Raw genomic sequence first — 15,637 nt, 5'->3', positions numbered from 1 at the left:
CCCCCCCAAGAATGTCCTGCAGCTGCTCCGAGACATCCTTGACTCTTGCACCAGGGAAGCAACATACCATCCTGGAGTCTCGATTGCGTCCGCAGAACCGCCTGTCTATTCCCCTTATGATTGAGTCCCCTATCACTATAGCCCTGCCATTCGTCTTCCTGCCCAACTGCGCAGCAGAGCCAGCCACGGTGCCATGAACTTGGCTGCTGCTGCCTTCCCCTGGTGAGCCATCTCCCTCAACAATATCCAAAGCGGTATATCTGTTTTGCAGGGAGATGACCGCAGGGGACACCTGCACTGCCTTCCTACTCTTGCTCTGTCTTTTGGTCACCCATTTTCTATCTCCCTCAGTAACTTTCACCTGCGGTGTGACCAACTCGCTAAACGTGCTATCCACAACGTCCTCAGCATCGCGGATGCTCCAAAGTGAGTCCATCCGCAGCTCCAGAGCCGTCAAGCGGTCTAACAGGAGCTGCAACTGGACACACTCCTTGCACGTGAAGGAGCCAGGGACAGTGGACGTGTCCCTGACCTCCCACATCGCACACGAGGAGCATGACACGGGTCTGAGATCTCCTGCCATGTCTTAAACCTTAGGTAAACGTATACAACTACAATTCCAAAAAACGAAGAGAAAATAACTAAATTAGACAATGAAAAGAAAAGCTACTTACCAGTCACTTACCAGGGATAAAAAGCACCTCCTCCCCACCCAGCTTCGAGTTCCCACCTAGATTCAAATTCCCAAACTCACTCTTTGCTGTCTCACTCTGGCTGTGTCCTCTCTGGCTCACTGGGAGAACTCCTAGAAGTGTCATGTGAGAGTACCTTTAAGACATGGATGTTTAAGCAATGTTCCTATAAGAAAACAGTGATGTCAGAGAGTGGGTGGAGCTGAGGTCAGGTCAGCCATTTTGGCAGTTTTTGTTTTGCAGTTTGGAGGAAAAAGTTGGGTGTGTGTCTGTGTTTTGCAGTGAGCTGGATCTCTGCCATAAAAGACCATCTCTGGATCATTTGGGTGATTTAAACTCATGATAGTAAAACCTTTAACCTGATGTGATTTTGTTTAAATGTGTTAAGTCTCTTTGAAGTTTGAAGGAACATTTTAAGGAGTTATTTACTGTTGCAATATTTTCTGAGTTATCTTTGAAGTAAGGGGTGTTCAGAGATCCAATGTTTATTTAAGATGTTAAGTTGAGTTCATGGAATAAACAGTGTTTTGCGTTTAAAAACCCACATATCCATAATTGTAATCCCACACCTGGGGAAAAAGCCGTGTGCTGGGAAAAGCAACAAATCCATTATAGGGCGAGGTTGGGTGAACTCCATGATACATTTTGGGGTTCTGAAAATGCCTCGCCCATAACAATTGGGGGCTCGAGGGGGATAAAAGTCTATCTATTGGATTGGTTTTTGTGAACATAAAGACAGTGAAAGATTGTTGCTTTTCCGGTGTGGTATTTTAGTTTAAGTTTTTGGGGGTGGATAATGTTACACGTCGTACCTTACGGACAGAAACGAAAAGTAGACTGTTAGATTTGGCAAGAACATTGCAGTTAACATTACCTGACAAAATGCGAAAAGATGAGGTAATTATGGCGGTGGTTAAGCATTTAAAGTTGCCTGAGATGGAGTTTGACTCATTGGAAATGGCAAAAATTCAGTTGCAAATTAAACAAATGGATCATGAGAAAGAATTAAAGCGGCTGGAATATGCGAGAAAGAGAGAGGAAAAAGAAAGAGAAAGAGAGAGAGAGGAAAAAGAAAAGGAGAGAGAAGAAAGGAGAAAAGAAAGAATAGCCATAGCAGAACAAAAAGAAAAAGAAAGAGAGATACATATCAGGGAAAAAGATCAGGGATGAGATTCTCCGACCCCCCACCAGGTCGGAGAATTGCCGGGGGCTGCCGTGAATCCCGCCCCCGCCGGTTGCCGAATTCTCCGGCACCGGAGATTTGGCGGGGTCGGGAATCACGCCGCGCCGGTTGGCGGGCCCCCCCCGCGATTCTCCGGCCCGGATGGGCCGAAGTCCCGCTGCTAGAATGCCTGTCCCGCCGGCGTGGATTAAACCACCTCTCTTACCGGCGGGACAAGGCGGCGCTGGTGGGCTCTGGGGTCCTGGGGGATCTGGCCCCGGGGGGTGCCCCCACGGTGGCCTGGCCTGCGATCGGGGCCCACCAATCCGTGGGCGGGCCTGTGCCACAGGGGCACTCTTTTCCTTCCGCCTTTCCCACGGTCTTCACCATGGCGGAGGCGGAAGAGACTCCCTCTACAGCGCATGCGTGGGGATGCCGTGAGTGGCCGCTAATGCTCCCGCGCATTCGCCGCCCTGCAATGTCATTTCCGCGCCAGCTGGCGGGGCAACAAAGGCCTTTTCCGCCAGCTGGCGGGGCGGAAATCAGTCCGGCTCGGGCCTAGCCCAGCAAGGTTAGGGATCGGCCCAGCAAGGTTAGGGATCGGCCCCCCAAGATGCGGAGGATTCCGCACCTTTGGGGCGGCGCGATGCCGGACTGATTTGCGCCGTTTTTGGCGCCGGTCGGCGGACTTTGCGCCGATACCGGAAAATTTCGCCCAAAGAGAGGGAGTTTGAACTTCAGAAAATGGCCATGAAACATGACAATCAGTTAAAATTGACAGACGTAAAGGGAAACGTACAGTTGGATGATAGTGATGAGGATAGTGAGAAAGAGCGTCATAGTCGAAGGCTTGGTGGGAATCTATTTAAATAAGTCCAAGCATTGCAAAGTTTGACGAGAAGTAAGTGGAAGCCTTTTTCATTTCATTTAAGAAGGTAGCTAAACAAATGAAATGGCCACAGGACATGTGGGTATTACTGGTTCAAACAAAGCTGGTAGGTAGAGCTAGTGAAGTGTTTGCATCACTACCGGAGGACGCATCTGGAACGTTAGAGGAGGTGAAGAAATCCATCTTAAGTGCATATGAGCTAGTGCCTGAAGCTTACAGACAAAGGTTTAGAAATTTAAGGAAAGAATTTGGTCAAACATACATGGAGTTTGAAAGGCTCAAACAGAGTAATTTTGATAGGTGGATAAGGGCTTTGAAAATAGACCAAGCATATGAAGCTCTCAGAGAAATTATACTTTTGGAGGAGCTTAAAAATTCAATTCCTGATGGAGTGAGAACTCATGTGGAAGAACAGAGAGTTAAAGCTGCAAGATTAGCAGCGTAAATGGCAGATGGTTATGAATTAGTTCATAAATCAAAGATTGGTTTCCGACATCAGTTTCAGCCGGTGAGGGATAGAAACTGGGAACATGAGAAATACTTAAGTGGTAAAGGTAAAGATGATCTGATGGGAGACAATAAAGAGAGTGTACCTCAGATTAAAAAATAAATCCAGGAGGGTGAAAAAGAAATGAAAAGTTTCAAATGTTTTCACTGTCATCAACTAGGCCATGTAAAGCCACAGTGTTGGTGGTTGAAGAAAAGCATGGGAAGGCTGATGTGGTAAAACAGGATAAGACAGTGGGATTTGTTAGAGTGGTGAAGGAAAACCCAAGGGAAACAAAGGAGGTGCAAACTATTGTACAGCCTGTTCAAGAAGTAATTGTTAAGAAGGTGCCAGATGTCTTTGAACAATTTACTTGTGTGGGTAAAGTTTACTCATGTGTATCAGGAGGAGCAGGTAAAGAAGTCACAATTTTAAGAGATACAGGGGCCAGTCAATCTTTAATGGTAAGAGATGAAGAATTATGTAGTTTGGGAAGAATGTTGCCAGAAATGGTGGTGATATGTGGAATTCAGGGTGAGAGGAGTAGTGTTCCATTATATAAGTTAAGGTGCAAAGTTCAGTGAAGAGTGGTGAAGTGGTAGTAGGAGTAATAGATAAACTATCTTGTCCAGGAATACAGTTTACCTTGGGTAATGATATAGCTGGATCACAGGTGGGAGTGATGCCTACTGTGGTTGATAAGCCAGTAGAAAATCAGACAACTGAAGGGCTGAAGGACGAATATCCTGGGATTTTTCCGGATTGTGTAGTAACAAGGTCACAAAGTCACAGGTTAAGACAAGAGGAAAAATCAAGGAGTGAAGATGAAGTTGAAGTGCAATTATCAGAAACGATTTTTGATCAGATGGTTGAAAAAGAACAAGAACAGGTGGAGGATGAGGTGGATATTTTTAGTTCAGGAAAATTGGCGGAGTTACAACAGAAAGATGTAGAAATAAAATGGATATATTAGAAAGCATATACGGAAGAGGAATCTGAGAGTATACCAGACTGTTATTACCGTAAAAATGATGTCTTGATGAGAAAATGGAGACCCGTACATATGCAGGCGGATGAAAATTGGGCAGAAGTTCATCATGTAGTATTGCCAGTAGGGTATAGAAAGGAGGTGTTGCGAGTTGCACATGAGGTACCAGTGGGAGGTAATTTGGGAATAAGGAAAACTCAAGCTAAAATCCAGAATTTGTTTTATTGGCCTGGACTACATAAAGATGTAGTTAAATTCTGTCCATCATGTCACACATGTTAAGTGATAGGGAAACCTCAAGCAGTGATAAAACCAGCGCCCTTAATACCCATTCTAGCATTTGAGAAACCTTTTACAAGGGTCCTAATCGATTGTGTTGGACCGCTTCCTAAAACAAAAAGTGGGAACCAGTATCTTTTGACTGTAATGGATGTGTCTATTAGGTTTCCGGAGGCCAATCCAGTACGTAATATTACAGTTAAAAGGATTGTGGAGGAGTTACTTAAATTCTTTACTAGATATGGACGACCACAGAAATTCAATCGGATCAAAGAACGGATTTTACTTCAAAGTTATTCAAAGAAGTTATGGATAGCTTGGGAATAAAACAATTTAAATCAACTGCGTACCATCCAGAATCGCAGGGAGCGTTAGAAAGGTGGCATCAGACATTAAAGACAATGTTAAGGGCGTATTGTCAAGATTATCCAGAGGATTGGGATAAAGGAATTCCATTCGTATTGTTTGCAATTAGGGATGCACCTAATGAGTCTACCAAATTTACTCCTTTTGAACTAATTTTTGGTCATGAGGTAAGAGGACCACTTAAATTGATTAAGGAAAAATTGGTGGATGAGAAATCAGAAATTACACTATTGGATTACGTGTCAAATTTTAGGGAACGATTAAATAGAGCAGGTGAATTGGCTAGACAACATTTGAAAGTTGAACAAAATGTGATGAAACGGGTAGCAGACAAGAAATCCAAAGTTCGTAGTTTTGCCAGTGGGGATCAAGTTTTAGTGTTGTTACCAGTGTTGGGGAGCCTTTAAAAGCTAGGTTTTGTGGACCATATCAGATTGAAAGGAAATTAAGTGAGGCGAATTATGTGGTAAATACACCAGATAGAAGGAAGACTCACCGAGTGTGTCATGTGAATATGCTTAAAAGGTACTTTGAAAGGAAAGGAGAGAAAAGGGAGGTTTTAATGATTCTAACTCAAAGTGACGAACCAAATCCAGATGACTGTGAATTTGACATACCTCAAATTAAATTGGGAAATGAGGATGTTCTTAAAAATTGGGATGAATTGTTAAGTTACCTTCCAGAGGGAAAACAAACTGACCTGAAAGAGTTATTGATATCACATGGGCAAGTTTGGAGAGATAAATTGGGAAATGCTAAAATGGTTATACATGATGTAGATGTGAGAAATGCTGTTCCTATCAAACAACATCCATATAGACTTAATCCTTTAAAATTGGCACAGGTTAACAGAGAGATTGAGAGTATGCTGAAGAATGGCATAATTGAAGTGGGTTGCAGCCAATGGAGCTCACCCATAGTGATGGTACCTAAACCAGATGGTACCCAACGGTTGTGTGTGGACTATCGAAAGATGAATGCAGTTACAAGAACGGACTCTTATCCTATTCCACGTTTGAATGATTGCAAAGAGAAAGTGGGATTTAAATGAAAATGTATATTTACTGTGTGCATTTCTTAGTGGATTCTGCAAAAGTGAAAAATGAAACCATCTTGAAGTTGATGGTTTATTTTTTTTTTCTTGGGGGGTGGTGTCATGTGAGGGTACCTTTAAGACATGGATGTTTAAGCAATGTACCTTTAAGAAAAAGTGATGTCATACATTTTGGCGTTCTGAAAATGCCTCGCCCATAACAATAGGGTGGACGTGGAGAGGATGTTTCCACTTGTAGGGAAAAACTAGAACCAGAGCACACCATCTGAGACTAAAGGGATGATCCTTTAAAACAGAGATGAGGAGGAATTTCTTCAGCCCGAGGATGGTGACTCTGCGGAAGTCTTGGGCACAGAAGGCTGTGGAGGCCAAATCACTGAATCTTTAAGACAGAGATAGATATGTTCTTGATTAATAAGGGGATCAGGGGTTATGGGCAGAAGGCAGGAAAATGGGGATGAGACAATATCAGCCATGATTGAATGGCGGAGCAGACTCGATGGGCCGAGTGGCCTAATTCTGCTCCTATGTTTTATGGTCTTCTGGTCTTATGGTGAGGTCAATGGATCTTGCGGCGGGCGGGGCGGAAGAATCCAGCCCTGTGAGTGAAGTTCAACTTCTGAATGCACCATCTGCAATTCATGTCTTGAAGGCAACAACTAACAGAGACCATTGATCAATTTATAAATAGCTAGAGTGACGAGGATCACGATTCAACGACCCTATTGTGCCTGGTGCAGATCCGGGTTCAATGGGTGAATCGTGCGCTATCCCTAAATCGGGCTCCACACCAGGTGTGAAACCTCACGGGAGTCACCCGACTTGCTCCACCCAGCACGATCTGGATATTTAATTGAGCCGAATACCCAACACGGGATTAAGCCGGTGCTCGGGACTCACTGGCTGTTCCTGGAAGACCTCATCTGGGCGCATTTAGCATGGCCCACACAAACATGGACCTGTCATAACGGCACCTGGGGGGGGGGGGGGCAGGCAGGTCACCCAAGTAATGGAGACACCTGGGTGGTTGGGGACAGGGCAAGATGGCACTCTGGCACTCCCCCAGCACCTGAGCACCTTGGCATGCTAGTCTGGCATCCTGGCACTGCCACACAGGCACCATGGCAATGCCAACCTGGAAGATTGGCACTGCCAGAGTTTTGTCCTGGGGCGGCCTTGCCAAGTAGATGGGGGTGAGGGGGTTCCCGGGGGCCACCCTAAGCTTGGGGGTGGGTGGGGGAGGGGGTGTGGCTAAAAAGTGGGTGGGAGCTTGAAGGTGGGCAGGAACATCAGAGTTCCTGGCAAAATGGCACCCCGATCTAAGCTCGCCAGCAGGAAATCCCTCTAAATGCAGCTTCAGCGGGGAGAAAATCCCCGAGGCAAAACAAAATGGTGAAGTGCCTTTGGATAGCAGAATGTTTGCCCAAGATGTGTGACTGCGAGTTTATGGCGTCAGAATTAGCTGACAGAATAATTGAGTTTGTGATAGTATCTGCCCCAATAAAAGCATTTCAAAACGACTGGTGGACTGACCCAAAGAGTACAGCATGGAATTACTACAGCAAAATAGACACAAGTTTGAATCCGCCGCCAATGCTGCCTGTCTAAACTAAAATCTTCTACACTTCCGGGGTCCATATCCCTCTATTCCCATCCTATTCATGTATTTGTCAAGATGCCCCTTAAACGTCACTATCGTCCCTGCTTCCACCACCTCCTCCGGCAGCGAGTTCCAGGCACCCACTACCCTCTGTGTAAAAAACTTGCCTCGTACATCTTCTCTAAACCTTGCCCCTCGCACCTTAAACCTATGCCCCATAGTAATTAACCCCTCTACCCTGGGAAAAAGTCTCTGACTATCCACTCTGTCTATGCCCCTCATAATTTTGATCACTGGACATAATTTAGATGAGAAGCTACTATCAGAAGTCAGCCATGCAAAGCATTCCAATCAACCAAGAGCACGTAATGGACATCACCAGAACAAGATCTATAAAATGTGCAGCCAAGCTATACAGACAGAACCAAGAATCCTACAGTGCAGAAGGAGGCAATTCATCCTATCAAGTCTGCACCCCCTGAAAGAGCCCTTTGCCCAGGCCCACTCATTGCACCTCCCTGCAACGCCATTGAAACCTTTGGATATGAAGGTGAAATTTAGCATGGCCAATCCACCTAACCTGCACTTCTTTGGACTGTGGGAGGAAACCGGAGCACCTGGAGGAAACCCACGCAGACACGGGGAAAATATGCAAGCTCCACACAGACAGTGACCCAAGGTTGGAATCTCACCCAGGTCCCTGACGTGTGAGGCAGCAGTGCTAACCGTTGTACCACTGTGCTCTCCTAGATGATAAGGATAACTAGACCATTGGTACATAAAGTGAGCAGACATTCAGCAAGGTGAATATCAAAGAATGTATTAAAGAATCCAGATTATATGCCTACAGATGTAGGAATAACCTATGTGCAAAACTGGATACCAGTTCAGGTGCAAACATCCTTCCACCACTCACTGAAATCTATGTACTCACGGAAGTGGCAATGATGGTTCAACCAACCGCTCTCAACTCACTGTGTACAATAGCTTGGAAATTCCATCCCTGGAATCCATTACACTCAAGTGTCATTAGAACAACTCACGTTAGTCACCGCAGATGTTGTGGATGACATTGGTCCAGTGATCACATGCCGATTGGTGTGCAGAGTCCTGGCATTGTTCACCATCTACAGTAGCTTCAAAACAATAGTGAAGACCACAGACCATAAGGAACATCATTGGAAACCCTGTGCTTACGCAGTGCAGGCCATCATCCAACAGGCTACATGGCACAGCTGGAACCAAATATGTGCATCTATTCCAACCAAACTTCATCGTACTGTGGAATCAATGCAGAATTACCATTTGACAGACAAGTGCGGATAAACCTTCTGAGTTTTCACTTGTTGAAACTTCCAGTACAAAATACATTAATTGAAAAATAGGGGAAGATGAAAGATGCTTACAATCAGCATGCATGCAATGAATTATCCAACCTTAATGTCGGACAAAAGTCATAGGACATTGAATCCAGCAGAAATCATCAGCACATACCTAGAACCAAGATTGGCATGACAGTGTGATGAAATAAATGCCAAAATCAGAACAATACTACAACTTGAAACAAGCCAGGAAAACAACCTTTGTCATGTCCAAAGATGTGCAGGTTAGGTGGATTGGCCATGATAAATTGCCCTTAGTGTCCAAAATTGCCCTTAGTGTTGGGTGGAGGTGTTGACTTTGGGCAGGGTGCTCTTTCCAAGAGCCGGTGCAGACTCAATGGGCCGAATGGCCTCCTTCTGCACTGTAAATTCAATGATAATCTATGATTAATCTAGGACAAAGGTTCGGCACAACATCGTGGGCCGAAGGGCCTGTTATGTGCTGTATTTTTCTATGTTCTATATTCTATGTTGTCGGGTGCCACTGACTACACACATTTATCATAGAATCATAGAACCTCTGCAGTGCAGAAGGAGGTCATTTGGCCCATTGTGTCTGCACTGACCCTCTGAAATGGCACCCTACTTAGGCCCAATCCCCCTCCCTATTCCCATAACCCCACCTAGGGGCAATTTAGCATAGCCAATCCACCTAACCTGCTCATCTCACGACTGTGGGAGGAAACTGGAGCATCTGGAAGAAACCCACACCGTCACAGGAAGAATGTGCATACTCCACAAACGCAGTCAGAAATCGCACTGGGTCTCTGGTGCTGTGAGGCAGCAGTGCTAACCACCATTTATATTTATACAAGCCTTTAATGTAATAAAATTCCGCAAGTTGCTTCACAGGATCACCATAAAGGAAAACATGACAGCGATGGACCACATGTGCAAAGGCTTCCACTCACTGAATGTGTGGTCTGTGTTTGACCGAGCACCGCACATCATGCTGGTGAATGCCTGGTATCCTGGCGGCAGTCATGATGCCTTTATTCTGTCTCGGTCTGCTTGTTCTTCTCTCAGCGTCTGAACAACCACATCAAAACAAGATGGAAGACTGTGGAGAAGCCCTGCAATACCCATCAAAGTTTGTGTCATGATTCACTGCGATCTGAGAAGGAAGAGGGGGAGGTGGAAGAGGAGGAGGAGGTCGAAGAGGGAAAGGAGGTGAAAGTGGAGGAGGAGGTAGAAGAGGAGGAGGAGGTTGAAGAGGGGAAGGAGGTGATAGAAGAAGAGGAGGTAGAAGAGTGGAAGGAGGTGAAAGGAGGTGACAATTCTTAAGTATCTGAAAGGAGAAAGCACAAGAGGGGTCGGACACGGTGAAGGAAGGGCAGGATAACAAGAGGTTCATGCTTCCACTATCTGCATCTTGTAAATCAGAATTGATTGTGGGACAAGGGGAAAGTGGGTCATATAAAAGTGGATTAGGTGAGAACATTCCATTATCCTCTATGATTTCAACACTGCTGTTGGCCATAGCCTCAATCATGACTACTCCAGTGATAATGGGCATTTTCTCATCCATAGGGATGAGGACCTACAACCACTGCCAGTTAGATGCTGCTTCGGTTGTGCACCAACCTTTCTTGCAAGAGAGAAAAATAGTGTATCTGTGACTGTGCTGCAATAGGTTTGAGTGTTGTGGCTGTCATAGTTGAATAGCTGGCACCTAGTGCAAGCAATGAGATGTGTGGTAGTCACCACTGTTGTATACATCACACACGAGAGGTAATACGGTAAGGCTCCTGTACTACAGGTACGGGGGTAGACACCTGCCTGCTGGCTCCACCCAGTAAGCGGAGTATAAATGTGTGTGTTCACCGAGCTGCAGCCATTTCGGCAGCAGCTGCAGGAGGCTACACATCTCTGCTTAATAAAGCCTCGATTACTCTCTGCTCTCATCCCGCCGTAATTGATAGTGCATCACTTTATTAAGCAGAGATTTTACACCGATGGACCTCCACGTCAAGCCAGATCGCCTGCAGCTGCACCCTCAAGCAGACAACGCCAAGTCAGACTTCACACTTGGCTAGCTTGCTTTAAAGCCTATATCGGTCTGCGACAGAACCACCCTCAGAGGCACAGAAGCTCCAGATCCTGTACACGCGGCTGAGCTCCGATATCTTTCCCCTCATCCGGGACGCGCCGACCTACACTGAGGCCATGGCGCTACTGAAAGAGAACTACACTCAGCAGACCAACAAGCTCTACGCCAGGCACCTCCTGTCCACGCGGCATCAACTCCCCGGTGAGTCTGTGGAAGATTTCTGGCATGCCCTGCACGCACTGGCAAGGGACTGCGATTGCCAGGCCATTTCGGCCGTTGAACATTCCAAACTCCTAATCAAGGACGCTTTCGTTATGGGCATAGGGTCGGCGTACATCAGCCAGCACTTCTTAGAAGGGGCTACCCTTGACCTCGCGGCGACCAAGAAACTCGCAATCTCACTAACAGTCGCCTCCCGTAATGTACAAGCGTACCAACCGCACGGCGCCCCTCTCCTGGACATCGTGGACCCCGCTAGCGACCGCCCCCAGCCAACCCTAAGCCTGCGCCGCGCGGCAGCCAGCCAACCCTAGGGGATGCAAGCGCTACTTCTGCGGACAGACAAAGCACCCCCGGCAGCACTGCCCAGCACGGAGCGCACTCTGCAAGGCCTGCGGGAAGAAAGGACATTTCGTTGCTGTGTGCCAGGCCAGCTCGACCACCGCTGTAACCAGGCCCATTGTTCCTCACCCCCCACGTGTGACCCATGGGCGCCATTTTCGCCCCAGCAACCCATGTGCGGCCCGTGGGCTCCGCCATCTTCCCTCCAACAGGCCGCGTACGGCCCATGGGCGCCGCCATCTTTAACGCCACCCGCCACCGTGCGCCCCATGGGCACCTCCATCTTCCCCGCCTCAGGACTCCTGCTCATCGGGCACCTCATTGGGCTGCTCATCGTCTGCAACCGCCTTCCAACACCAGTCACGTCTCGCCTCCATCACAATCGACCAGTCCCGGCCGCACAACCTCGCGACCGCGTCGACGACGGTAAAGGTCGATGGGCACAAGACATCATGCCTTCTTGACTCCGGGAGCACAGAGAGCTTCGTCCACCCGGACACGGCAAGGCGCTGCTCCCTCGCGGTACACCCCATCACACAACGAATCTCCCTGGCCTCCGGATCCCACTCCGTGGAGATCCGGGGGTACTGCACTGCCACCCTCACCATCCAGGGCGTAGAGTTCAGCGACCTCCGGCTCTACATCCTCCCCAACCTCTGCGCTGCCTTGCTACTCGGCCTGGACTTCCAGTGCAACCTCCAACGTCTCACTCTGAAATTCGGCGGGCCACTACCAACCCTTACTGTATGCGGTCTCACGACCCTTAAGGTCGACCCACCTTCTCTGTTTGCAAACCTCACCCCGGATTACAAACCCGTCGCCACCAGGAGCAGACAGTACAGTGCCCAGGACAGGACCTTCATCAGGTCTGAAGTCTAGCGGCTGCTGCGGGAAGGCATCATCGAGGCCAGAAACAGCCCCTGGAGAACCCAAATGGTAGTTGTAAAAACTGGGGAGCAAAACAGGATGGTCGTTGACTACAGTCAGACCATCAATCGGTACATGCAGCTCGACGCATACCCCCTCCCACGCATATCTGATATGGTCAATCAGGTTGCACAATACCGGGTCTTCTCGACAGTGGACCTGAAATCTGCCTTCTACCAGCTCCCCATCCGCAAGGCGGACCGCCCATACACTGCGTTCGAAGCAGACGGCTGCCTTTACCTCTTCCTTAGGGTTCCCTTCGCCGTCAGTAATGGGGGTCTCGGTCTTCCAACAGGAGATGGACCGAATGGTTGACCGGTACGGACTGCGGGCCACCTTCCCGTACCTGGATAACGTCACCATCTGCGGCCATGACCAGCAGGACCACGACGCTAACCTTTCCAAATTCCTCCACACCACCAAACTCCTCAACCTAACGTACAACAAGGAGAAGTGCGTGTTCAGCACCAACCGCTTAGCCATCCTCAGCTATGTGTGCAAAATGGAGTTCTAGGGCCCGACCCCGATCGCAAGCGACCCCTCATGGAACTCCCCCTCCCCCACTGCCCCAAGGCCCTGAAACGATGCCTGGGGTTCTTCTCATACTACACCCAGTGGGTCCCTAACTATGCGGACAAGGCCCGCCCACTCATTCACTCCACCGTTTTCCCCCTGGCAGCCGAGGCTCACCAGGCCTTCAACCGTATCAAGGCCGACATCGCCAAGGCAGCGATGCACACGGTCGACGAGACGCTCCTCTTCCAAGTCAAGATGCATCAGACGTCGCTCTGGCCGCCACCCTCAACCAGGCAGGTAGGCACGTGGCATTCTTTTCATGCACCCTCCATGCCTCTGAAATTTGGCACTCCTCCGTCGAGAAGGCAGCCCAAGCCATCGTTGAAGCTGTGCGGCATTGGAGGCATTACCTAGCCGGCAGGAGATTCACTCTCCTCACTGACCAAGGGTCGGTTGCCTTCATGTTCAATGACACACAGCGGTGCAAGATCAAAAATTATAAAATCTTGAGGTGGAGGATCAAGCTCTCCACCTAAAATTAAGAGATTTTGTATCACCCCGGTAAGCTCAACGAGCTCCCTGATGGCCTATCCCGAGGTACATGTGCCAGCGACAAGTGGACCGACTCCGGACCCCACGCGACGCTCTCTGTCACCCAGGGGTTACCCGCTTCTTTCACTCCATAAAGGCCTGCAATCTGCCCTACTCCATTGAGGAGGTCAGGACTATCACCAGAGACGTGCATCTAGTGAAGGCCTCCCGTCCCTTTGAACGCCTCAGCGTGGATTTCAAAGGACCCCTCCCCTCCCCCGACCGAAACACGTACTTCCTTAACGTGGTGGACGAATACTCCAGATTCCCCTTCGCCGTCCCATGCCCCGATATGACACCTGCCACCTTCATCAAAGCCCTCAACACCATCTTCGCCCTGTTCGGTTTCCCCGCCTACATCCACAGCGACCGGGGATCCCCATTTATGAGCGATGATCTGCGTCAGTACCTGCTCAGCAAGGACATCGCCTCGAGCAGGACGACCAGCTACAACCCCCGGGGAAACGGACAAGTGGAGCGGGAGAATGGGACGGTCTGGAGGGCCGTCCAGCTGGCCCTATGGTCCAAAAATCTCCCAGTCTCCCGCTGGCAGGAGGTCCTCCCCGACGCCCTACACTCCATCCGATCGCTACTTTGCACTGCGACTAATGCAACCCCCCATGAACGTCTCCTTGCCTTCCCCAGGAAGTCCACCTCCGGGGTTTCGTTCCCAACGTGGCTGGCAGCTCCAGGACCCGTTCTCCTCCGCAAGCACGTGCGGCTCCACAAGGCGGACCCGTTGGTTGAGAGGGTACAGCTACTCCATGCAAACCCGCAGTACACCTACGTGGCATGCCCCGATGGCCGCCAAGACACAGTCTCCCTCAGGGACCTAGCTGGGTCCCCCCCCCCTGCCCCAGCGCCACCCTTCCTCCCCCTAGCGCACCTCACCACAGCCCCCGCTCCAGGATGATCCGTCCTCCCCTTGGTCCCACCCGGGGATGAAGATGAGGTCTACACGCTCCCGGAGTCACCGGCGACCGAGCCAATGCCTGCATCGCCACCGGGACTGCGGCGCTCACAACGGAGGATCAAGGCACCCGATCGGCTGAATTTGTGAACTTTCCCCAAAATGTTAACCTTAAAATGCATGCCAATAGTTTTCCACCACCCCCGCTGGACTCTTTTTTAACAGGGGGTGAACGTGGTTGTCACCTCTGCTGTATATATCACATACGAGAGGTAATACGGTAAGGCTCCTGTACTACAGGTACGGGGGTAGATCCCTGCCTGCTGGCTCCTCCCAGTAGGCGGAGTATGAATGTGTGTGCTCACCGAGCTGCAGCCATTTCGGCAGCAGCTGCAGGAGGCTACACATCTCTGCTTAATAATGCCTCGATTATTCTCCACTCTCGTCCCGCCGTAATCGATAGTGCATCAAGATGCAGGTCTGGGGCCTGCAGCAGTACTAAGTGTGCGAACATTAGGTGCAGCTGTGAATTCTAGGTAGGTTCGTGGTTGATCGAGAATGTTGGTAGATGAGTGAATTGAGCAGTGATTCATTTAGTTAGCGGTTCATTTGTAAGGTTTGGCATTCACTAACCTTGACCACTTGTCTCAGGTCATTAAACTTCTTTCTGCATGACATCCGGGACCTGAAGCTAGACTGCTTGCATTCACAGTGCTGGCTAACTGTTCCCATTGACTTCCTAATGTCTGTCTGGAGGTGCTTCTGGTTTCCTGTGGATAAAGAACCTCTCTCTCTTCCTCCCTACCTCCTGCACGGAGGGGTTCAGTGTTGCATCAGAAAACCTTGGAGCAGTCTCTCCCCTCTCTTGCACTATTTTCACTCCATTCCCTGCTCGAAATGTCTTGTGAAGCCCATCCAGCACCTGCAGAAGCCAGATTACACCTCCCCTTTAAGAGGTGCAGGCTGGTTTTAAGTATTGCAGGTTAACTTTATCTGGTGATAGCCTTGCGTGACTTGTGTCCCCTGTGTGCAGCCACTCAGCAGCTCATTTAATATACGGGTTTCACATTACTATCACAAAGTTTTGGTGTTGCCAGCTTTGGAATGAATATGTGTTGGGCTCGTTGTACATTGCAATCCACATGCCCTTTATCAGACAGACCTTTAAACAAATTTCCCCCTA

General features: G+C 48.9%; 1 long non-coding RNA gene across 1 annotated transcript in view; it reads right to left on the bottom strand.

Moving 5' to 3' along the window:
* LOC140422771 (uncharacterized) overlaps nucleotides 1–15,325 on the bottom strand; it is an 85,676-nt gene extending 70,351 nt beyond the window's left edge. The window contains exon 1 of the long non-coding RNA XR_011947594.1: nucleotides 15,088–15,325. This is a non-coding gene — a long non-coding RNA (uncharacterized lncRNA). The remainder of the gene's footprint in view (nucleotides 1–15,087) is intronic.
* Between the last annotated feature and the right edge of the window lie 312 nt (nucleotides 15,326–15,637).

Source organism: Scyliorhinus torazame, chromosome 5, assembly GCF_047496885.1.
Source record: "Scyliorhinus torazame isolate Kashiwa2021f chromosome 5, sScyTor2.1, whole genome shotgun sequence".
Classification (NCBI taxonomy): Eukaryota; Metazoa; Chordata; class Chondrichthyes; order Carcharhiniformes; family Scyliorhinidae; genus Scyliorhinus; species Scyliorhinus torazame.
The sequence above is the reverse complement of the archived record's forward strand: the minus strand, read 5'-3'. Positions and strand labels throughout refer to the sequence as shown.